Source organism: Anser brachyrhynchus, assembly GCF_964034855.1.
Source record: "Anser brachyrhynchus genome assembly, chromosome: 16".
Taxonomy (NCBI): Eukaryota; Metazoa; Chordata; class Aves; order Anseriformes; family Anatidae; genus Anser; species Anser brachyrhynchus.
Window position 1 is genome coordinate 9,724,545 of NC_137734.1, and position 23,236 is coordinate 9,747,780.

General features: G+C 38.4%; 1 protein-coding gene and 1 long non-coding RNA gene across 11 annotated transcripts in view; one reads left to right on the forward strand and one right to left on the reverse strand.

The window, feature by feature from the left end:
- SULF2 (sulfatase 2) overlaps positions 1–23,236 on the forward strand; it is a 160,063-nt gene that overhangs the window by 27,562 nt on the left and 109,265 nt on the right. The window contains exon 1 of one of the 10 annotated variants that reach the window (XM_080558313.1): positions 20,495–20,652. The exons of the other annotated variants lie outside the window; for them this stretch is intronic. The gene's annotated coding sequence lies outside the window, so the exon portion shown is untranslated. Of the gene's footprint in view, positions 1–20,494; positions 20,653–23,236 lie in introns of those variants that run through there. 10 annotated transcript variants of the gene reach the window in all.
- Positions 1,023–23,236, reverse strand: part of LOC308178983 — a 33,559-nt gene continuing 11,345 nt past the window's right edge. The window contains exons 2-3 of the long non-coding RNA XR_013940090.1: positions 15,638–15,716; positions 1,023–14,614 (exon numbers count right to left, since the gene is read on the reverse strand). This is a non-coding gene — a long non-coding RNA (uncharacterized lncRNA). The remainder of the gene's footprint in view (positions 14,615–15,637; positions 15,717–23,236) is intronic.

Consider the following 23,236-nt stretch of genomic DNA (forward strand, 5'->3'; position numbering starts at 1 on the left):
TCAGAAGGAACAAAGCATGACTATATCAAATTTTGTTGAGTTAGTTTCGTTGGTTTCAGTCCTTTAATGTGAATAGAATCATTTGATTTTTTTTATTCCCATCCAGCTAACTCAAAGCCTGCAAACGTCACTTTTCTATAACACCTGACTGTCAGAGTAAAACTCAGCAAGTGGAAGATATATGGAAAAATATTTTTGGTGTGGAAAGTGGGGGGAGAGAACTGCTAAGTCCATGAATTTAATACCAAGTTTAATGTCTCCTTTATGCAATGTTTGGTTTTTGCCTTTTTTGCCTGGGTATTAATTCAGAGTCAGTTGGCTTCAGTACGGTTGCATTAGTATCCTTCAATGTAAAGAGAAAGTGCACTTTTACCTCTTTAGACTATTTCTCTTTAAAGACATCTTATTTACTAATCAGAAAAAGTTGGCCTTTAGGCAGATACACTGTCCTGTATTTGTTGTTGATGCTTGTATCACAAGTAAACCTCTTCTGTATGTACATGGTGAGATCTTTCGGGATTTTCTTTTTTGTTCACTTTCACATTTATGAGAACTGGAGCTATAATGTAGAGAACAAAAACTGATTTCTTTTTACTTGCATCATGAGTCTCGAATGCCCTGCTGAGGGCGGGTGTGCCATGCATCCAGCCATTCAGGACTGCATAGGAGCTGCCATGAAAAGCCTCTACTGCTCAGCCGCTCGGCCCTTGCAGGGACACCTTGCAATCCAGGAGGTGTGCTGCTCCCTTGCTGCTGAACAGGGAGTGCTGTGGCTTTCCTTGTTCTCAGGTGCTGTGTTTCAGATGCAACTGATGAATTCTCTGAACAGCAGAGGAAGGGAGAGGCAGTGACAAACTACAAATGGGAAGCTCTGTAGCCACTGGGTCAGGATGCTTGACTGAGCCCCGAGCGAATGCATGCATGTGTTGTTGGCATTTTGCAGCGGAGGAAATACCTTCATCAGCCTTTCTGTAGCTATGGTCATTTGTCCAAGAGATCTGTATGTTTAACTGTGATGAGAGGTGTGTTACAGAAATTTGGAATCTTTTATTTTGAAATTCCTGTGTATTGTTATTAAAGGAATGTACGTGGCCTATAAACAAGTAAAAAGCAAACGCTGATCATTCACTTGGCACATTTTTTAAACTTCAAGTTTTAACTCTACCTTCCTTACTCTGTGTCTTTTTCTGATGTTGGCTGAAAATAGAGCTCAAAGAGGCTTTCAAAAAAGTATTAAAACATGAAATCAAAAACATTTTTAGACTTGTGGCACTAGGAACTTTCCTAAGGCTTGCTTCAGGTATGACGTGGCCATGCCTAAGGTATTAGATACACACCGATAGAGAGAAAAGAGCACCGTGTTCAATATAAATGTAAAAAAGCCTTAGACGCTGCTGATTATCTGTCTCTTTGCATGAATAACTACAGCAGCTTGCAGATACAAAGGATTTGGCAGAGACCAAAATTGCAAATCCTTTGCAACAGCACTGCTCTCAGATTAAGTTCCTGTGAAATCTTTCCTCAGCCACTAATTTCACACTCTGGGGATGGAATTGTGAACACTTTATAGCATATAAATCTTGTTTTAATAACAGCTTCCTTGAGCTTTAGTATTTTTTTACGGAATTGTTGTTGGTGGTTTGATAAGAAAATAGTTTATATTTGTAGTATATAGTATAGGTTGTTAGATGTTTTATTTTATAATTGTAGCATCCATGATAATTCAGAGAATGTTGGGAGAGTGAGTCCCAAAACACATTATTTTAATAGTACAAACTCTTTTTCTCTGGCTGTTACAAGCAGGAATAATAAAGTAGCTTATTAACATCTGCTTTATATTGGAAAATAAAATTTGATTTTTTGCAGTGGCATTTTATATGCAACAGGAAGAGAACTTAAAGTGAGTAAAACAGTTTGTGAAAACTTCTGTATTAAAACATTGCCCATCAAAAATTGGTATTTGTCACACAACTTTTCTGTATCATTTTTCTTGAAAAGGGGATTCTCTGTGGTAGGATAAAGCCCAGAAAATTGGTAAGTGCTGCTCTAGCCCAGCCAGCAGCCACGCTGGGGGAGGAAAGGGATGGAAGCAGACTCGTTACCTCTGAGAGAGTGGTGCAATAGACTCGAAACTCTTCCCCAAGAGTTGTCACATATATTGGGCATTTGGGCATATATTTGGTACCTCACAGCCCTTTTCACCCAACAGCTCTTGTCCTCCTCCTGTTTCCTTACCTAGAAGGTCTCAGTCTTATTTTGATGTGATTGATTTGAGGAGGGCAGTGAGGTTGGGAAGTCAGTGTGGTACAGTGTCAAGGGATAGGAAAAGGGCTTCCTGGGAAGCCCTGAAAATGTTACTGTGTAAAGCCTGAGGAGCTCTGTTTGGGTTACTTTGCAAAGAATATTGTCTAACACACATTTGCATTTGTATTTGAAAGTGCCCCAGTATTTGTCAGATGTGGTTCAAGTCAGATTTGTTGCACAATCTATAGGTTTTTATAAGTTCAGATCTTTGGGGGCAGTGGAGGGAGAACCACAGTATTCTTCTGATTTAAAAAGTGTAAATCTGCAAGCGTATTTGGGAAAAGTGAAAAAATTGTTCACGGAAAACTGGTTTGTGTTTGTTTTTAGTGAATGGAAGTAATAAATTTCATTCATCCATTGTAGAAACATAACATTATGTTCTTTGTAACAGCAGTAATTTTTTTTTCTGTCAAACGTCCAGTATTGACCTTGAGTTCTGTCAACAAAAAATCCTGTTCTAAGAACCCGGCTTCTTGCTGCACTCGTACCAAAGTGAGCAAATAGGAGGATGCAGAAGTTGGGATTTATTGTGGCTGGTGTGCGTTGCCTTCTGGACTGGTGGCGTGGCTTTTTACTGGGTTGGGATCTCTGTCGCTTACCTCCTGCTGCTTGGGCTGGAGGCGTAGTTGTGAGAAGTAGTTCTTCAGCTTCTGGCGCTGGGTAGCCTCTAGGAGAGCCTGAGGTTGTAGTGCTGCAGGTCTCTGGCTGAGGAGTTGAAAATTTGGCATAGTGGAACTGAATAATCTGGTCTGTCTCTATTTACCATTTCTGAACAAAATGAAGTTTAACCCTTAATTTGTGGTGTTTTTTTGTTCTGATTTGGTTTGATTTTGTTGTTCTTACCCACTGCTTTTGTGCTTTACATGTATTTTAGGAAAATGCACGTCGCTAAATCAAGTGAAAAGTCAATACACTTCAAGTTTTACTTTATAGGTTGCAGGACCATGATCTCTTTTCTGATGTGGTGCATAAGTAATAAATTTTAATGTTGCTTCTGTTAGCAGGAGTTAGATGAGGAAGGATCTTGCAGGGAACTAAATGTAGGAACGCCTGACAGTTAACATCAGTAACATGTATAAGAAACAAATCCTTCTCAATCTACCTTCATTTATTAACTTGGATTTTAAATAGAGATACTTTGGTAAATTTAGAAATGTGTTTCAGCTGTTTAATCTACATGTGTGCCAGTTTAACCTACATAATGTGCGGTGATGTTGCTTTCTTTTTGCTCGATGGGAAGTTGTCTTGCAAAGTTACCGTAATGGTGACCACGCTGGTGGCAGTGGCAGTCACTCGTTCATGTGCGAGTTTGTGCTGAGCACGAAGCTTGGGTGTTGTGCTTGGTTGAGGAACAGCTCAAATATTGTCTTCAGCTGTAGCCATGGTTCAGTTTTGTGCTGCCAATACAGCACCCAGCTGGCAAGCAAGAATGTTTCAGTTTTAACACCTCTCTTTTAACCAGAGATTCTTTTTTCAGTTGTTTCCTGGAATCAGATTGTGTGTCACTTTCCATTCGTCTGTTTGCTTGTGTTGAGCTCTGGCTACAAAGCAATACAGAGAGTTTCAGCTCTCATAGGAAACAATGACATACTGGTTTCCATCCTCAACCAAATACTTAAGAAATAAACAGTGTTCATGGTAGGGAAAAACCTGAAGCAAATTCCAGCTGTAAATTTGTGATGCCACCTGTTTGTAAAAGAAGCTGCAGTGAAAAGTCTGTGCTGCACGCAGCCTCTGTTCTTTTCGTGCTAATACTTCCTGTTTCTGCACACCGTGCCTGAGGTATGGTGTAGATGGCAAGTTACGAGAGTCACAATCAACTATAATTTGAATGTGAGATGTTTAACTAGCTGCATAAAAAAGTAAGAGAAGGGAGAAGAACTCTTGGAGACCAGATCTCTTCAGACTTCCTTCTGAGCATTCTTGTAATGTTATAGAAGTTGCTTTAAAATCAGTGACAATGAATAGTTCTGTTTCAAAGGAAGGTGCATAAAACTCAGATCTGTAGAGCTATAAATGCACAAAATATTTGGTGCTTATTGTATTGGGCTGTACATACTAATAAAATGTACATACTACTAATCACTTTGATTTTTATGCTAGGCCGATGCTAAACTAAAATCTTATATGGTACATTTTGGCTCTGCTTCTCTATTACAGAATAATTTAGACTAGAACGGGCCTGTGGAGGTCATTTAGTTGAATTCCTTCCAAGCAGGGATGACTCCAAAATTAAATTGTAATTTATTGCTCCCAGTCTTTTTCTTAAGTATCGACTGTCTCCTTCCAAATGAGGTGCACTGAAGTAATATTATGTCTGACCTATTAATTCCATCCAGTCAGCCTCTGTTATGAAGATGGACATCCCTGATGTGCTGGTATCTCAGCTCGTGCAGAGTGCCATGAAGATACCTGACTGCGACAGAGTTTAAACAAGTTGAAGAATTTACCAGAGAAAATCTGGAGCTTGTTCTGACATCTTGTGCAACAAAGTTCTCTACATGGCAATCCTAGAACATGCTGCAAACGAAATCTACTCGTCAGTGCATGTGCCAGAGACAGTCAGGATTCAGTGTGGCTTATGTGGAGATCTGTGCTGCCATGGCTGTTATTTTTACTGGACTATTGTGCTGCCCTTTGAGCAGGGGTGGCCTGTGTAAGCCCACGTAGTGCAGGCAGTTTCAGTAAGTTATTAGCAAGCCTGAAGGGATAGAGGAAGTTGAACAAAATACAGGGCAGGGTGCAGAACAAGGGTACGTACTGTGAGCTCTTTGATTTGTCTTGGCTGGAGGGTGGTTCTTCACTAGCTGAGGGATCAAACTGAGTCATCTTGTCTGTCATCTGGAGCTGGAAGGAAGATGCTTAAGGTGATGCTGGCTGTCTAAGTTTCATTGGTAATGATTAGACTAGGGTTACCCAAAGGCTGCTGATTATTTTATCCACTTTGTCCTGGCTTGAACTTATGTGCTGTTTCTTTGATAGCTCCCATTCTCCTCCATTAGTGTATCTTCAGCTTTTGTGGTGTTCAGTGAGCAAAGCCTGTTCTTATAGGAACTTTATTTTGTACTTAGCTCAATAATCCATTGAACATATTTAATCCTGGTGGCTAGAAGAAGAGTGATATGAGAATATTGGTGGTAAGGATAAGAGATTGAAGACAAGTAATGTCTTTTTCAGTATTCATATAGAAGGGATGTGATGATTAGCCTGAAGCTTTGTGCAGGAAGGGAAGTTTGTACTCTGCTTTATAGATTGTTCTTACTGGTTCTGATCTATTGGCCTGGGTCATAGCTCAGTTATTTCTTAAATAAAATGGGGAAAAATAGTGGAAACAGTGGAAGAGCTGTAAATGATCTGTTCTGCCTTTTATTAGGTTCTCTGAAGCTTGAGTAATTAATTTCTGCCATTCTACTTGTTTTTCCCCGTGTTCTCTGTTTTTGTTCTTAGTTTTGAAAGTAGCTGACTTTCACTGACAGCTTATTACAGAGAATACTGTATTTTTCTCTATGGTATTAGACATTCCAAGTGGTCCCCAGAATATTTACAAAAATGCAGTTGATAACACAATCCTGTCATATTTTCCTTCAGGAAACTTTCTCAAAAGGTTATTTTCTTCAATGTTATCTAGGCTGTATAAAATAGCTACATAAAGAAGTTAGCAGCAAGCTTTTGGGAGCTCTGTGCTCTCTTGTATGTACATTCCTTTCTAAACTGAAACTTTGCAATAGAAACCTATACAGCACTCTGCTGTTTGTTACAAAATACCTCTAAACGTTCGTCTATTTTGGAAAACAAATGTCTGCTTGCCTTGAAACCACAAGTACTAAGTTGAGAAGATTGGTAGAAAAACAGTTTGTAAATGTTTGTTAACATCCACAGAATAATGATGAAATTCTACCCCCTAAAGAATTTTTTCCTTTAAAAGGATTTTCATAATACCACGCTCCATAATATATGTTTATATCAAAATCAATACACAAAGCATGTAATTAAAAGACAAGCAGAGCTGGCGTTTACACTTGAAGGAAATTAATGGCACTGTTGCAGTCCTTCAAGAAAACTGAATTCTCCCTACTAATTCCCACTTCCCATGCTTCCTTCTTAACCCTGTTTTCTGATAGCCCAGCAGGTTTGGAGAGGCACTGCTCACCTCTACAGAATATTTCATTGTTTTGAGGGGAGGGTATGGGTATTTAAAAATTTACCAGCTGTTTCAGGTCACTTACAGCTTACGCAGCTCTTTCTTTTTAAATGATTTATTTAGTTGGCCTCTCATTGAGTTGTCAGCAGTTTGCAGACTGTAACCATGGGAAGAAAAGATCCTAATTTGTCAGCTCAAGAGAATGGGAGTTGTTTGTAATCAGAGAGAAAGGGGAATTAGTTCATTTTGTGGGACTGACATGTTGGCTCTCCCCAGATGCAGTACTGAAAGAAGGGTGGCTGGCAGCCATGCATTTGTGATCAGAGATTGAGAAGACAAAAAGAAGGGGTGAGTGCGTGAAGCTAAAGGAAGATAGCAGAGATGGGAATAGGATATTTCTTTTGAAAGACATGAGAGGATGTACACGTGCGCACATTTCGTGCCTCAGAGGGAAAACTAGAGGGAGTTGTCAGAACTAAGAGCAGGCATGAGCAAGGAGCTGAGCTTTCCTCCAGCTTGAGAATAAGATAGCGTATGACATGAAAAAGAAACAACAGCAGAATGTTAAGTAGGATACAACTTTGAAGTACGCACCTCTTGTCTGACTCATCTGCTGTGGCACTTCATGTCAGCAGGAAGTTTGTCAGATGTAGGGCACAGTTGCCATATTTTATTACTAAATAAATATAATTCTAGAAATTTAGATGAGTTTAACAGTAACACGGAAGTAATTAGGGACAGACATCATGCTACAGATGTAAACTCGTAATTTCCAGAAGTCAAAAGAAATGATTGTGGTTTTCTTCTGTGTAAATTGACGTGTTCTGGCTGAATGTGTATTACATCGGGGTAAAAAAGGGGTTTTACCCTTCTATGAAGGATCATATCTTGGCACTTGGAAGGAATAGGAAAAAGGCGGGTCGGGTTGGGTTTAGATGTTGATGATGGCACTGATATTTTTTTATATGCTTATCCAGAAACTGGTTACATTTCACGTTGGGGATACTGGTCCCAAGGGATTACAGTGGATATTGTTGGCATACTTGTAGAACCTGATTTAGGCAGTACTATTCATAGATGTCTTTAGTTACTATTTGTATAAAATGGTATTTAACAGTGCTACTGCTCCTTGGTCATATTATTGAACCAATCAAAAGTCTCTTCATAAATGTCTGCTTCTCTTGCACCTGCAAGTGCTTTATATACAATGAGTCTAGCACAGATAATGCAGACCATAGTCTGGAAAAACACGTTTTGAAATCAGGCACTTTACCGTTTGTTTGTGCCTGCACTATGGGAGGATGATGAGATTTCTGAACAGCTATCTTTTAAGTGTTCTGCAACAGCAACCTGAAGGTTAAGGCTCTTCTAGCTACAGCTTTTCTCTATGATCAATGAATAAATAAAATTTGTGGTGTGTCATGGATGTTATGTACGTGCAGACATTGGTACAGGTAAATGGTTTCAAGGCTATAGAAAAGGTACACATCAGTCAGATGCAAGCTGTGTGTATGTATGTATATACATATTTTTAAATAGCTTGACTTACCATAGTAACAGCTTAAAAACAGGAGATTTTTTATTATATTTTTTTTCCTCCTGTAGATGTATTTAACTTTGTCATTCTGTGCTTGCAGTACATTAATCTCTCCTAGTAGGTGTGGATGTTTGCTGTGGATATTTGTAACTTCATACACGGTATTCAAAATGATTGGGATTGAGTGATACATACATACATAGGTCTCTGTTCGTAGCCTGCTTAAATTAGTGAATTTATATTTATGAGATACAGAGGTTGGGCTTGGTTTATAATTTTTGGCAATTTAAAAGAGTTGATCACTAAAATTAGTCTAGCAAGATTGTTCTGTGTTATTAGATGTGCAAGAGCTGTTCTTGATGCTTTGCTTGAGCAGACATTCTGTTGTTCCCTGCTCTGTACTGTAGCTTGGTCTCTTTGAATGCTGTGTTTTGTTCTTCTCTTTCAGGCTGTTTAATGGTGTGGTGTTGGTTTTTTTTTTTTTTTTTTGCTTTGTTTTGTTTTTTCCTGGCTCAACTCTACCCAGCATGTACATTCTATGCTTGCAAAATATAAAAGAGTTTAAAATCTGAGAGGGACACTAGGCCAAAAGTAATTGGTATTTTTGGCTTGTGACAAAGATTTATAGCAAATACTCTATTCCTTGCAGTGATATAGTGAGTATAATGGCAATATATACAATTGTGCTCTGTCAAAATGACTCTAAGCTTGCAAAGATGTTTTGCTTTGCCTGTAGGTAGCGTGTAAGAGATGAGAACTGGATGGTGTCTCATTCATGAGTGGTCTTTATTTTGTCATACAAGGTTGCATAATTTAGGTGATAATACAAGAGACAAAGACAAGAGGAAAAACAACTTTTGTGAATGATGGTGTATGTTGTAACATACAGAAAGGATAGGGAACAGGAAATAAAACAGTGAGAAGAAAGGTAACCTGAAAACATTACCAATTAAAAATTGCTTCACCTGTGAAAGTACTCTCATATCAGGGCTGGTTTGTTTGTTTTAAATGAACTGTTGTCAAATATGAGTCTTATTTTATGAACCAGACACAATTTTTAATTAGCATGGCTAAACCAAATTTCTTGAAATAGCCGAAATGCAGTAGGTGTGAATAGTGTTGTAGAGACACAGCAAAGCCCAGTCTTGCATGGAAGTTTCAGTTGGTTTCAGTGCAGGTTCCAGCTCAAAACACTTTCAATAAAATGATAAAATAGAAAAAAAATATACTCTAGCAAGTGAAAAATAAATGGTAGCTTTATTGGTTTCTCAATGAAAGTGTGTCTTGTATGTGTTTTTTTTAATCAAAATACACAAGTGGCGATATTGTCTGAACTTAGGCCTGATCTGTCCCTTTCTCAACAGAATGCAGTGAAGAATTTTGTTTCCAGCAGAACTTGTTTTTATAAATGAAAAGAGATAAGTGTTTCATTTTAGTAAACATATGTATAAAAACAATCAGGTTGTATGGAGCAACGAAGAGTGTAGGTTCTGCGTATACAAACGGTCATGCTTAGTTTGTCTTCAGCGAAGTTGCACAGCGCCCATTCTGGACTGTGCACAGAGAGCTCTCGCTCTTGGGACGAAATTCTGCAGTGCTGTGGTGGGGCAATATACCTGACCTGTGGAAATAAGGATCTTGTCAAGGAAGTGCTGACTTAAGTGCTCGTTAGTATAACTGTTTAGATCTCAAGAATACCTCGGACTATGCATCAGGATAAATGAAAGGGAATTCGATTATTTTATCCAGAAACTAAGTAATCTTAAGTTTTTGTTGTCTTTTCTGTTGTTGGTATGCGTGAAACCCACTGTGAAGTGTCTTTCCTTAATTAGAAGATTGTACAGTGACACATTTCCATATTGTACCAGTATCAAACATTGGAAAGGTTATGGAGACACAATTCTAGTTTAACAATAATTTCTGTAATCTAATTCCAAAAGAATTTTACAAGAGGGACAGAGGCAGCAGCCGTAACTGTATGTTATATATTTTTGCAAATTGGTCAGGTAACCGGTTCAAGGAAAGGCACAAGGGAAAAGCTTCAGCTGATCAATTTGCTGTTGGCAATTTTTTGTCAGTCTTCATATTTATTAATTACTGCAAACACAGCTTGTAATCGGGTGTGATACAGCTTGGTCTGGTTGTAATTACCTCTGGTTGAGGTAATTTAGGTGGAGCTGTAGCCGGGGTTGAAGAAGAGTCACATTTTGGAGTGGGCCATTCACGAATGGAGGGAGAGAGAGATTGTGTTTGGACGTAACAGCCAAATCCATATGTAACTGTAGTTTGTTACTTTAACAGCGTACAAAAGAAGTTGTAGTAGAACTTTGAGGCTGCAAGGTTAAAGATGTTAGTTCTCCAGGTGGACCACGTGTCTGACTGAAGAATGGAGCGTGAATGCAAGACCTGCAATTTACCAGTTTTTTCTAGTTGTGTGTTCATTATGTTGCTGTGAACACAGCCTGGCTTGAAAGGAAGAGAAGTGTTCACGTGCTCATTCTCTCGTCCTTGATCTTTTTGTTATATATGTGTACTACTGCTGTGACTTGTTACCGTGTGAACATAAACATCCTGTGATGAAATTCTAAGGTAAAGGCAGTTACTGAGATGCATAAATAACAAATGAAAGTTGCTGAGATTTAATCTGGAGATTGATGTACAGACAGTAATTCAGAACTGGTTTTCAACTCTGAAAGTATTTTTCATTTGCAGTGACACAAATAAGTATTTGCCATATCTCTATCTTATCTCCATGCAAACTAATCACAGAAGATATGAGAAGAAGTGTGAATTTAATTGCGTCTTTCAGCCAAGCCTTCTGTGAAAGACAGTAACCCTGGAATTCTCAACCAGTTGCTGGAGGTGTTTGCTTACTTGCCAGAGAATCCCCAATGATACAAACAAATAACAATGATTGAGAGTTCTACTAAGGAAACCAAATTTGAGTTCCCTAGTCCTGCACCCATTACTGTGGTGAAAAGATTTAATCAAACAGTATCCAAGTTATAAAAGTTCATAGCGTCTTTTTTCTTGATCATAAATGTGATCCGCATAAACAATTTCTAGTGTACTGCATAGAATATGTCTTTGAAATTAGTATGCTGTACCAAGGAGTTCTGGGGCAGTCAACGACAGCAGTTCAGTTGCTGGCTGATGAAATTGTCATGTTTTCTCAAATCTTAAATGTATATATAAACATTATTTCTCAAATTCCATAGATAGGACTTTTGCCTGTGGATATGTAGAATTTTATATATACATAAAACTATATATTATATCAGTGTTTTGTTTTTGTTTTTAATGTGAACTGAAAGATACCTTTTAAAAGAAGAAAAAGGAAAATTAAACCTGTTAACAAATACAGTAGGACTCTGTTTCCTTTGGGAAGAACGTGGATACTGATATTTCACCTGGACTGCTTCCATCGTCATCCTTGGTTTCAGAATTATGCATTATTTGACTGTGGAAATGTTGACCATTCTGCGAATTTCATGATATTTCAGTGAAGCTTGGGTTTTATCTGTTTGGTTCAGGTGTAGCCTTCTGTTTCATGAAGTTTTAACTTTCAGAACTGTAAAAATGTGAAGGGCAGTGTGTTTCTCAGTGCTAGATGAATCCTGGCTTTCTACTGTTAGATGGATTTCCAGTAAAAAGATTATTAAAATAAGGTTATTTTTTCTTTTAGATAATCTGGGCTACAGTATTTTGACTAGACAGAGCTTTTAACTGCGGTGTCGTATACAAGGAGGGGTAGGATACCTGAGATACCTGGCTAGCTGACAGCTGCAGGTGATGCTGCAAAAATTAGAAGTAACTTTTTTAACTTTTCTTCCATAAAGTAGGAAGAGCTGTTCTTGAAACTGACTAGAAGACAGTATAGTCCTGTGACTCAGAATGATTTTGAAGTTGGACTATTCTAGCACCAAGCTGCAGTAGCACTAAAGGGTTGTATACATGATGTAATTTTAACAGGAGTGATCTAAATTAAGAACCCTTAGCAAACAGCATATTTGACATCACGAAGGGCCATGTAAGGAACAGTTCTGTGGACCTCGCAACCTGTAATACCCTCCCCTTCTCCTCACTGGCACTGTGAAGGTCATGGAACAAGCAGATAAAGAAATGCTAGCAAAGACTGTAGGAGAGCCTTGCATTTGTTCTTATTTAGTCTCTTGTGTGTGCATTTTTATTTAACAAAATATCATTTTAGTATATTTAATATGACTACTTAAGGTGAAAGTTGGAGTGAGCAAAAGTCATACATTCTAATTAAGTTTGTCTGATCTCAGACTAATCTGCAGGTTGATTGGAAGGACAGCCATTCGGTGCTGTTAGAGCTACAGAAATGGCATTTATAATTCAAAGCAACATTTCTTGAGGTTCATGTTAGTGTGGGCTGTCAAAATGGAGAAACAAAAAATATTGCTGAGCAAATAGAGAATTCTAGCAGCGTGCTTGAATTTCAATTTCCTGTGATTACCCAAGGGCAAGGTAAATCTCTTTCACAAAGATTACAATGATCTGTGGTCAGTAAAATGTACAAGAATCTTAGTCCGCAATAGCAACCGTTTTTCTGAGCTTCAGGAAAAGAGAGACGATGCAAAGAACAAATGCCTGGCTTTATTTTTAGCATGTGTGTATGTGGTGGTTTCACCCTGATGGACAGCTGAACTCCTCCCCAACCCTGTTCTCACTCCCCCTTCCCAAAGGGAGTGCGGGGGAAGAAAGTACGCTGGGAAGGAGAAAGGCTCCTGGGTTGAGATAAGGATAATTTAATTAAAATGAAAAGAAGGAAAAGAAAACAAGGAAGGGCATACAAGGAAGCAAAATGAAAATGTTTATTCTCTATTTCTCATCAACGAGCAATGTTCGACTGTGTCTTGGGACGCAGGACCTCAACAGGCTCAGTGGTTCTGCAGGAGGTCAGAGGCTTTCATAACAGGAGCCCCCCTTCTCCTTTCCCTTTTCCCAGCTTTTATTGCTGGGTGACACCATATGGTGGGGGCTGGCCCTGTGCTCGGTTTAGGTCGGCTGTCATGGGGGTATCCCCTCCCCACCTCTTGCCCACCGCAGCCTGCTGGCTCTGCGGGGCTGGAGGGAGCCTTGAAGCAGTGCCAGCACTGCTCAGTCATAGACCAAACACTGGTGTGCTCCAGTGCAGAGCACAGCGTGGGGACAGTTAGCTCTGACCCAGCCAGACCTGGTGTGGTGTGTATGTGTACATGTGTGTCTGTAAGCAAAGATAACTTCAGGGGGGGTATACATCTATACACATTTATACTTGCATACATTTAAATACATATAAAAAATACTCCTTCCCATTTTCTTCCCATGTTTAGTGGAAGTTTCATTTATTACCATTTTTCTGGGGCTGTTGTGTGCTCCTTTGTCCATCTGGGAATAGAAGTTCAGATCCATTTTCCGCTTGCCGACGCGTCTGTTAAGCCATGTTGGCGTACTCCCTTCCTGGGTGATGAATCGGCAGTATGTTCCTTAATATTTCTGAGATAGCACAAGAGGACTTAACGTTAGTCGATGGGAAGAAGCCTTCTAAATGAAGGGTACTCCTTGTGCTACTCTTTTGGTCTCTGTATCCTGGGTGTCTGAGGACCACTGAGTAAAATGTTCCTCTTTAATAGCTGGATAGCCAGAGGGTAAGAACTGTGAGTTCTCTTGGCTTTTTTTTTTTTAATTATTTAGATTTATTTATTTGCTTTCAACTGCCAACACAAAATAGACAATAAGAATCCAAAAATTTGCAGTCTGTCTGAAGAGTTACGTTCCTAACTCTTTGTACTTGGTGATATAAAGCTCTCCAGTATGCTCAGTTACAGTATTGCTTCTTGACCAAACTGGCAGTATAAGCCTTAGCTGAACAATTATAACTAACTTATAACTACTGCAGGGCATTGGTGGCCAGTTGGGCTCCAACCATAGGAAATTTGCTTTGTGATGTTTCCTGCGTGTGTTCAGAGTGCTGACAAATCAGGCTGTTTTCCAAACTGTTCTGTTAATCTGCCACTCCTGTTTCTTGGCATGCTTGTCACGGACCTCAGAGGTCAAGGCTGGATCTGCCTCTTCTGAAAACGATCCATGGCTTTGCTCTTCATTGCTGATAAGAATATATGTATGTGGCACACGGGGAGTGTGGAGTACAGGAAAGCAGAGCAGTCACTGGCCCCTGATCAGGAAGACGTTGTCCTAGAGAGGCTGACAGTGTTTTGTACCCTTTAAGACACCCTTATTAGTTTGTTTAGCCATCCTGGTTAATAGGGTATCTGTAAGTGCACTGCAAGGCAGCTTCCTCTTTTTGGATAACACAGAGCCCAGCTGAATTATATAAGGAGTTATGATCACCTTAGGCAAAAGACTTGTTGCGGTTTACACTTGATGAAACCATCCATGTGTCTAAACTGCTTAGCAGTGTACGTGAAAGGTTCATAGCTTCGCTCACCAGTAAATGTTTCAGGTAACTTCTTGCTTGCTTTAATCATCTCTGCCACAAATGGTACATGCTTGCTGCCCGTGAGACATAACCGAGAGAATAAAGCATATGATAGACTTAAACCTTAGCAAAAGGCTTCCACGTTCATTCCAAAAGGACATTAGGCGCTCTGCTGCTCCTGCAAGTGCTGCAAAGTCAATAAAATGTAGATCTATCAGTAGCTGACAGGAACTAGTGAGGGAGAATTTTCAAGCAATATTCTCCTTCAGCATTTTAACAAGCTGTCAGAGATAAACAACTGCAAATATCCAGATGCTCGCACCATCGAAGAACTGTGCTTTTCAAGGTGACAACAACCTGCACTGCTAAGTAACTTTATGCTCTATCAATGACTATGGGGATAAACAGTTATGGTGAAATATAAGGATGGGGGAGTCTAACATTGAGGGAAAAGAAGTGAAACAATAAGAGTTAACAACAGTCTCTGCAATTTATTAGGTGTTGAAAACAGACTGCACAATGTTACAAAGAATGTTCTTTTATTAAAAGTTGAGTCAGCTAAATTAGGTATCTAGAGTGTAGTGATAGTTTTTCCTCTATTGACATGTGGCTCCTAAATTAGATGTCCTGAATTACCTTCTGCATAAGCTCACTTTTATTCCATTTCCTATACACTGAATTCAGTACCCTAGCTTAGACATCTAAAGAAAAGAGCTAATAATAATAAAAAATACTTCCTCACTCTTCTTAATATTGGATTCCTAATGTTATTTAGTCCCAATCTGATTTTGGACTAAATATCAGTGTCAATCTGAAGTTGGTTTTATTACACGGTTTGTAGAACACTTAAATATTTTGGGTGTTGGTGATGCCACATTGTGGAACTGAAACTTACTAGCTAGAGAAGAAGAAACGAAACCTGTGATTTTTGTCTGCTTGTAGACAAAATATTCGTGAAGCATAGTGTAAACTATCTTAACACTCTAATCCACATTCTCAATTTTGTCATCATTTTGTTTTTGCCTCATTAAGTGGAACTGGGAATAACATTTGAAATGAAATGAAATCATGAAGAACTGAACGTTAAATAAAAATTAGCCAGAAAAACACCAAACATAAAAAGTGCCTGAGAAGATTTCTCAGAGATGGTATTCTTGAATATCATAGAAATGTGCCCCTGTTCTATAAAGCTCTTCTGCTAAATACTTACCTGCTAGTGTATATTGAGATCCATGTTTTTAATGGACTGACTTGGTAAAACTTTCTTCGTAACTGCTTTCCCAGTCACGCTGTAGATAGATGGGCACCTTGTTAAGAGAGTTACAGTAGAGGTAGGTAGGTAGTTGCAGCAGAGGTAAATTAGGTATCTTAATTTTAAATGCACTCTATTGTTGAACTGTCATTGATTATTTAAAATGTCTTTGCATCATTTATGTAAACATGAATGGTAACTGTGGCACTGGAGGAAAAAAAAGTGATAGCTATTCTCATGACAAAAACTTAATGAAAGTAGACCTTCTGCTTTTAATGATGTGATGTTCTTAAAGGCTATTTATAAGTACAAATTTTATCTGTGATGGAAAAAACTTCACAGATGGGTACTCATGAGAGAATATTTAAACTAATAATAAAAGATATTTTAGTGAAATATATTTGGGAATCCTATGGTGGCTGTCCTTGAAGTTAGGAAAACGTGAAAGCTTGTTCTACTGCCTAGCTTTTCCTCATAGGAGGGATTAAAAGTAAAATGTTCAAAGCTTTGTCTCAAAGTCAAGAAAGACAGATGTACGGAAGAGCATCTTTTTCTGGTTACGGATGATCATTGGGAGAGGTGCACAATAGGTTAAAATGGGGAAGTTTGCTTAATTTCAGTTAACCACATAGATAATTTTTTTCTTGCAATGGCTTTTTGAAGGCTTAATATTTAGAGTCTCCTATTACAACAGTCTGGCTGTGATGTCTTAAAAAGAAGATAATGGCAGAGGTTCTACCCTACCACGTGCCTGAAGATAGCTACTTAAAGAGTGGTAGGATAGGAATGGCAAGAAATAGTCTGCATTTTGGTATGCAAAGTGGTGGAGTAGCTACTCAGTACACTTCACATATATTTATTGACCTCTTGCAATCAAGTATTTTGAGTAATAGAATTTCTGTGCAGCAGTTTCTTTAGTCTCCATTATTAAATGTGTTGTTATTCAGCTTTCTTATCAGAATTCTTTTTTCAGTGGATGAATTGATATTAGCTATGATGAGTTTAAAGGATGACAGACATGAGCTCTGATCATGGTCTGTGATATCTTCTATAATTTTTGGAAGTAGAGCCTAAAAGCTTAGCTGGAGAATTTCACTTTAATACAAAAGCACCTTTTTGTATGTCTTCAAAGATGCAGAAGAAAGTATCTCTCTGAAGACTCATGAAGCAAGAGGAGGTTTAGAACTGAACTTAATTACATTAACGCTCTTTGAATGTTAATAGTTACAGTCTTCAGAACATACCTGATCCTGTGAAAAAAGAACATTGTTGGAGAATAAGATCACAGGAAGCCTCAGTTTTAAAAAATTAAGCAGTTTGTAATAAGATGTTAACTGTTTAACTTCTGGATCTTAAATACAAACTGAAATGTAGTTAAGAAAATGCACTCATAAAATATTTTTTTCTATCAAATTCTGTATTATCATTACAAAACATTCTTGTTTGCTGCTAGAATGATTTAGTCTCCTTGGCTTCTATAAAATAGATTTTGTGCAATTTTTGTAGCTACATTTCTTTTTCCTTTCTTTGGAACAGCTGTTAATCTGAGAAGACTGTCCTTTTCCACTGTGTCCCAGACTAGCTGCAGTTTCTGTAGGTAAGAGCAGTGATGTGTGATACAAACAACCTTAGCCTCTGTGTATCATGTACAATATTTCATTTCATCAAAGATGTCTCAGATACAGGAATGACCAGACAGGCTTACTTGGAAATAAAACATCAGAAAGATAAAAATGGTTACTCTTCTTGTTTTGTCATTTCTGAAATTTTTCTTCAATATATGTGGCAGAATTGAAGGATATGTACGTGTTGCGCATTTTATTCATCAGAGTGTTTGGCCATGGATTTGATAATTCATATTAATTTTGAATTTCTACACAAAATACTTGTTCTTCATCCCTTAGGTGAATATTTTTCCTGGTGTGGAGTCTGTATACCTCTTCATTTTTGTTAATACCTCTCATTAGACCTACAGTTAAGGAAATCTAGACTTCCAAGCCTTAAGGCTTAATATACTTCTTATGAGGAGTTCTAAATACAGTAATTCACATATCATGTCCATATCTTTAGGTTTCTATACTGCAAAGTTTGGAAATAATATATATTATAGGAGAAGATCCTTGTCTCTAGGAAGAACTTCGAAAGGCATGCTTATCCTTCATTTGAGACATGAGTCACATACATAACTTAAGAATAGACATGATGGGGAAAGAAAGAAAATACACATAGCCACCTGGCTTAGTGTGTCATTACCCTTTCAGACATTTCATGATGATTCTGTGCTGATTGTGTTGCTCCAGATCTCCATAGCAAAAACAATAAGCTTTTGACCTCTCAGCTGAACGATCCACGTGTAATAAAACCTGTGAAAACTGTGGCAAAGCTCACATATTCTCTTCGTGAGTATAATATAGCACCCAGATGAGCTATTTTGTGTTCCGTTAGAAGTAATTCAAGGAAAATTTTCAGGGATTATTGGACTTTGCAATTAGTGCCATCAGATCTTCAAGAAGCAGGACATTAGCTTAACCTTGACAGTTCACAACAACCTCTGCTCACACCCATGCTTTCAATTCTGAAACGATACCACAGCTGTGTGCTGAGAAAACCACAAACACTGTCATTCTGAGTGAGATTCTTGATTCTCTAAAGTATCTTAGTCCCTCAGCATCAGAAGAAAAGCTAATGATATAGCCTTGAGAATGTCCCAGGAAAAAGGAAGATGAAAGGTTTATAACTGTCCCTTGAAAATACAGCGCAACAAGTTTGTGAGAATCTATGAGAAACTGTAAATAATGTTCTTGGTTTTATCGTATTTTTGAAAGGAGGGTTTTTTCCTTACCATCTTCCATTCTCTCTTTCCAAAATGTCATCGTGTAAGGGATGAAGGCTGACCTCTGCTACTCGATTTTCTGCTGGACAATTTTGCGTTTACCTTTTAAATCTCTTCTGGATCTGAAATTTGGAATCCAGAGTTACAGCAATATGATTTGCTTTGTGCTTGACCCTATTTGCAAAGTGTACAGAAACTTGGAATGCTACATGGATCTAGGCAAAAACTATCAGGCTTTCTGAAGCACAGTAAATTTTAAAATCAGTAAGTGATAGCCAGGGCTTCCTTGCTTATGACTAGAAAAGAGATTGCTTCATGTAACAAGCCTAGTTCTATCTCAGGGTGTGAGAGAGGTGGTAATTCACTTCAGGTGTTACCCCATCATCCCCCAGTAGGTGTTTACATTTGAGCTTAAATTATAATACTACAATTATAATACGACTTGAATGCAATTGTGCTTTGAGCAAATTACTGAACTGGTATTTTCACTGTCAAGGTGTAAAACTTCCACTCTACTGCAATTTATTTGCTTTTCCTGACTTAATAATCCTGAAATAATGCACAAAAAACAGTTAACTTCCATTTCACAATTAAGTACCTTACCTACTGCAAAAGTAAATCTTGCTTATTTTAAGACGTAGGAAGACTATTTTAAGTTAATGTTTAAAAACACACAACAGTCTTACCAAAAGATTTTCCCTGTCACTCAATTTGTTATTTATGTGACAAGTGCTCTGTCTTTTGTCGTTGTTGTTCCTTTGTTTTTTGTTTAGATAAGTAGTTTAATTGCATGGAAGCGAGTTGATCACTTTATGCATGTAAATTTTTTCTCATCTCTGGATTGCAACTGGAACCTATAGTCAGGCTCTGCTATCTAGGTAGCTGGAAAGTGGCTCTCAACAGCACCGTGCGATGCCAGAAAGCGCAGGTGAATGTGAAGTGAACTTCCTTGGTTGAGGAAGCACCAAGTCATGTTAGCAGTGGAACTCCCTGCCTCCCCCCCCGCCCCTTTTTCTTGGGCACCATGTTCCTCCATGGAAACAAATGCTGATCATGAGCTGCTTCTTGCTCTGAAAAGTTTAAAGGTTTGGGCGGCATAGGGCAAGACAATGGAAATGCAGTTTATCCTACTGTTTATGCTTAAAATACTGTTACCTACATCATGTGTGTTTTTATTTTGTCTTTTGAATGCATTTCTAAAACTGGTCATTTTTCAGTGTTTTAAAAAGCAAACATCGATGCGAGTCAATGCAGAATATGTTTTCAAGGAGTACTGTTTGCCAGAATCACTGCTAAAAATGAAACATTCTCTTAGGACTCTTAGTATACTGTACCCTGAAGGACTTAAAGCTTTGTTTTAGAGAGCTTTGCCATTAACGGTTGCTACACTACAAGGGGATTGTTCTGATTACAACCCTGTGCAGTTGAGAAGTACCAGAATTGATGGTACGGCATGCTGTCTGGGCAGTGTACTTAATACAGACTTCTTAGTAGAAGATTTCCACCGTTCCTGTCAAATTGCACTGTATTACTTCACAAGAAGTCATGGTTTTCCTAGTGTATGCTTAGAACTGAAAAGGTTAAGGTTGCATTTTACAGGTGGTGATTTGAAACAAAGATATAAGTCAAGATTATCCTTTGTGCATTTTTGTTGCTGCTGGTTTAGCAGGTCAAAGGCTGCTCAGCTGGAGGTAGTTTACTCTCCTACAGGGCTTTCAGTACAACAGAACAACTGACTGTTGGATATTTTGTAGGTCAGTGTTGAAAAGACACTGGCTTCAGCCACAGTTCTCAGCAACTCTTCAGAAATCCCAGTTCATTCCTGTCCCCAACACCACTGCCTCCGACGAGAAAATTGGGAGCACGCAGTCATCAGCTGTGAAAAGTTTGCTTGTTGGATTAATTAGCCCTGCTCAGATTGAGGGCTTGTTAATTGTGTTTAGCAAAATGTTAGCATGCTTGTTTCTGGAGCTAGTGTGTCATTGCACTGCATTGCTATCTAGACATACCAACGGAATCAGACGTAGCATGTTGTACCGATGAAGTAGGCATGTCACTTGGCTCTTCCTAAGGCATTTTTGCTGTTGTGAAGTGCACATGGTGCTGCAAAGTCTGTCACACGTTTGCTGACCATGGAATGGTGAGTTACAGCATGCACAGCTTTGCTCTTTGCTTTTTCTCTTGGGACAATTCAGGGGCAGCCTATTGCTTCCTTATTCAGATCACAGGGTAGAAGTTGAAGTAATGTAATGACTTGGGTTTGCCCCCTGCAATGATTTACTACAGTGACAGCTGGATAGTGGAAAACATAATTATTGGTCAAAAATTGTAAATAGAATTTATTGGCTAATGAATGTATTGTGTGTTTTTCTATTCCTGCAAGGAATACAGCTAGGTAAAGTTTACTGTATTGCTTATAAAAAGCTGGAAGTACACATAATAAAACCAAGAGTAAAGTGAAAACTGGAATTTCCCTGTAAACTGTTTCATCTTCCTCTGATTGTTGAGGAAAGTTACCTATCCTGTTATTTAATGATGGTGGCTTTCGGTTATGCTGGTTCAGTTTGTGATCTTGTCAAAACACAAGAACTAACAGATAGGTCTGTATAATGCTAAGGTCATAAGCTCTAGAAAGTACTGTGTTTGGGAGGTGAAATGGGTGTCAGAGGTCTCACTTACTTAGGGTCTGCAGGTATTTGTCATGAGGATAGTATGTATTGCAGCAAAGTTCAACAAAATTCAATATAAATATGATTTTTTCCCCCCTGAAGCTTTTGTTATTATGTACTAGAATCCTTGGTGTTGCTTTCCTGCAGCATTCATGGCAGACAGTAGTTTCTGTCCTTACTGAAAGAAAACAACAGTAAATTCTTTGGGTTAAGATCCAGTTTCTTTGGAAGTTAGTATTTTGTTTGGTTGTTTGTCTCTCAGTGGATGTATTATCATAGATAAATACACAATTAATTCATTATGTTATTATTTTATTAGAAAACAGGACTTGAACTTAAAGAGCCAGGCTGAGTAGTTCCCTGCTTGTAGGGTTTATGCTCTGAAACACGGAGGAGCAATGTCAGTGGGTGACTGTGCAGGTGCAACGTGGCTTAATTAGGATGACAAAATACAATTTATACAGGAAGCATACTATTTTTGGATCCTTATGTTGACACAAATCCCTTGTGAATTAAACCATTTAATATATGAAATTGAAAAAGTCCCTCTAATCTTCCTTTTGAATGAGCCGTGAAATAGGATCCGTGAACTGCCTGAAGTGTGAAGAGGTTACTATGGCTTGTTTCCAATATATTTTTATAAGATATTAACAGATCTGCAGTAGCCAGGAGCTTAAAAGGGAACTTTTATAATCTTCCATAAAGTAACGCAATATGTATCTGAAAATCAGACAATTACGTAGGTTGGAAAAGATCCTCAAGACCATCAAGTCCAAAAATATGTCCATTGTTCATGGTAAAAGCTTTCAGTGCTCTTTCTGAAAGTCATCTCGACACTCCCTACCAAATGCATAATGTATTCAACTACAAGGTATCGCTTCCTATGAGAAAGTAGTTAAATAATTCTGTTGACTGTCTGGAGTCACACCTATTCTTCAGGAAGAAAAACCTGCTTGAATTTCATGTCTGCTGTAATAGACACCAGAGTGAAAATGTGATTCGTGTGTAATTACCTCTGTTTTTTGGAAGAATGCTCATATTAAATAAATGCCTCTACTTTAGGACTTTTAACCAAAAGAATTCTAAGTTTGATGCAAGCTTCAAGATAACTGAATAGCTAGGATTTGTATCATGGTAAACTAATTTTGTATTACATTTGGTTTCTTAACACAATGGCAATTTTTAAGCCTTCTGTCCCTTCAGGCAGCATATATTTTGCCAGACATTAAGCTGTTGCTTCTAGCATGCAATCTAATAATGCTAGCAGAATAATAAAATATATAACTTCTCTTAACACTTGTTCAAAATGTTTAAATATTCCTCTTAAAATGAGTAACCTGTTCTTATTGTGACTTGATTTAGACCAAAAAGCTAAACCCAAACAGATGAACAGTAGGAATCACAGTTGCTTCTCTGAACAGTTTTTTAATGATCCAGGGTTTTTCTTTTGTGCTGACTGCTTATAGGTCTGCTTTCCTGTCTGCAGATTTGAGTCTTCAGCACTTAGCAAATTCTCAGCCTAATTCTTCTACAACTGCAGTGTGCGTGCTTGCAGATCTGTTTGCTGCACTGCCAGTGTTAATGCTGCAGTGCCCTAGTGGGGCTTAGCTCTGCTTTCCTCAGGTTTATGCATGCAGCAGTTCAACTAGTATCAGCAGAAACTCTGTGGTTTTGTCTGTTTCTGTAGATACTGAAAACTCTACCTCAATACCAGCTCTGCAGATGATTCTAATACAAGAGTCATAGGGAATAAACAATGTGCTTGGAGCAGACTTCTTGATTTAAAGACGGTGTGCTGTTGGCACGTGCCCAAGTCAGAGCCTGCAAGCCTGCGCATGCCCAAAAGAGAGATTGAAAACTGTCCTGGTGAAGGGTATTTGTCTCTCAGCTTGTACTAGTGACAAGAAATCCAGCAAGATTTGGATTCTTTCTGGAATTCCTGACATCGGTTGTAGAAGACCTTGAAAGTGAGCAGTGGCCAAACAGTCCTGGTTTAATAGGAGTGGGGTGATTTTATGCAGAAAGTGTGTCAGGACTAGCTTGTACTATATACTT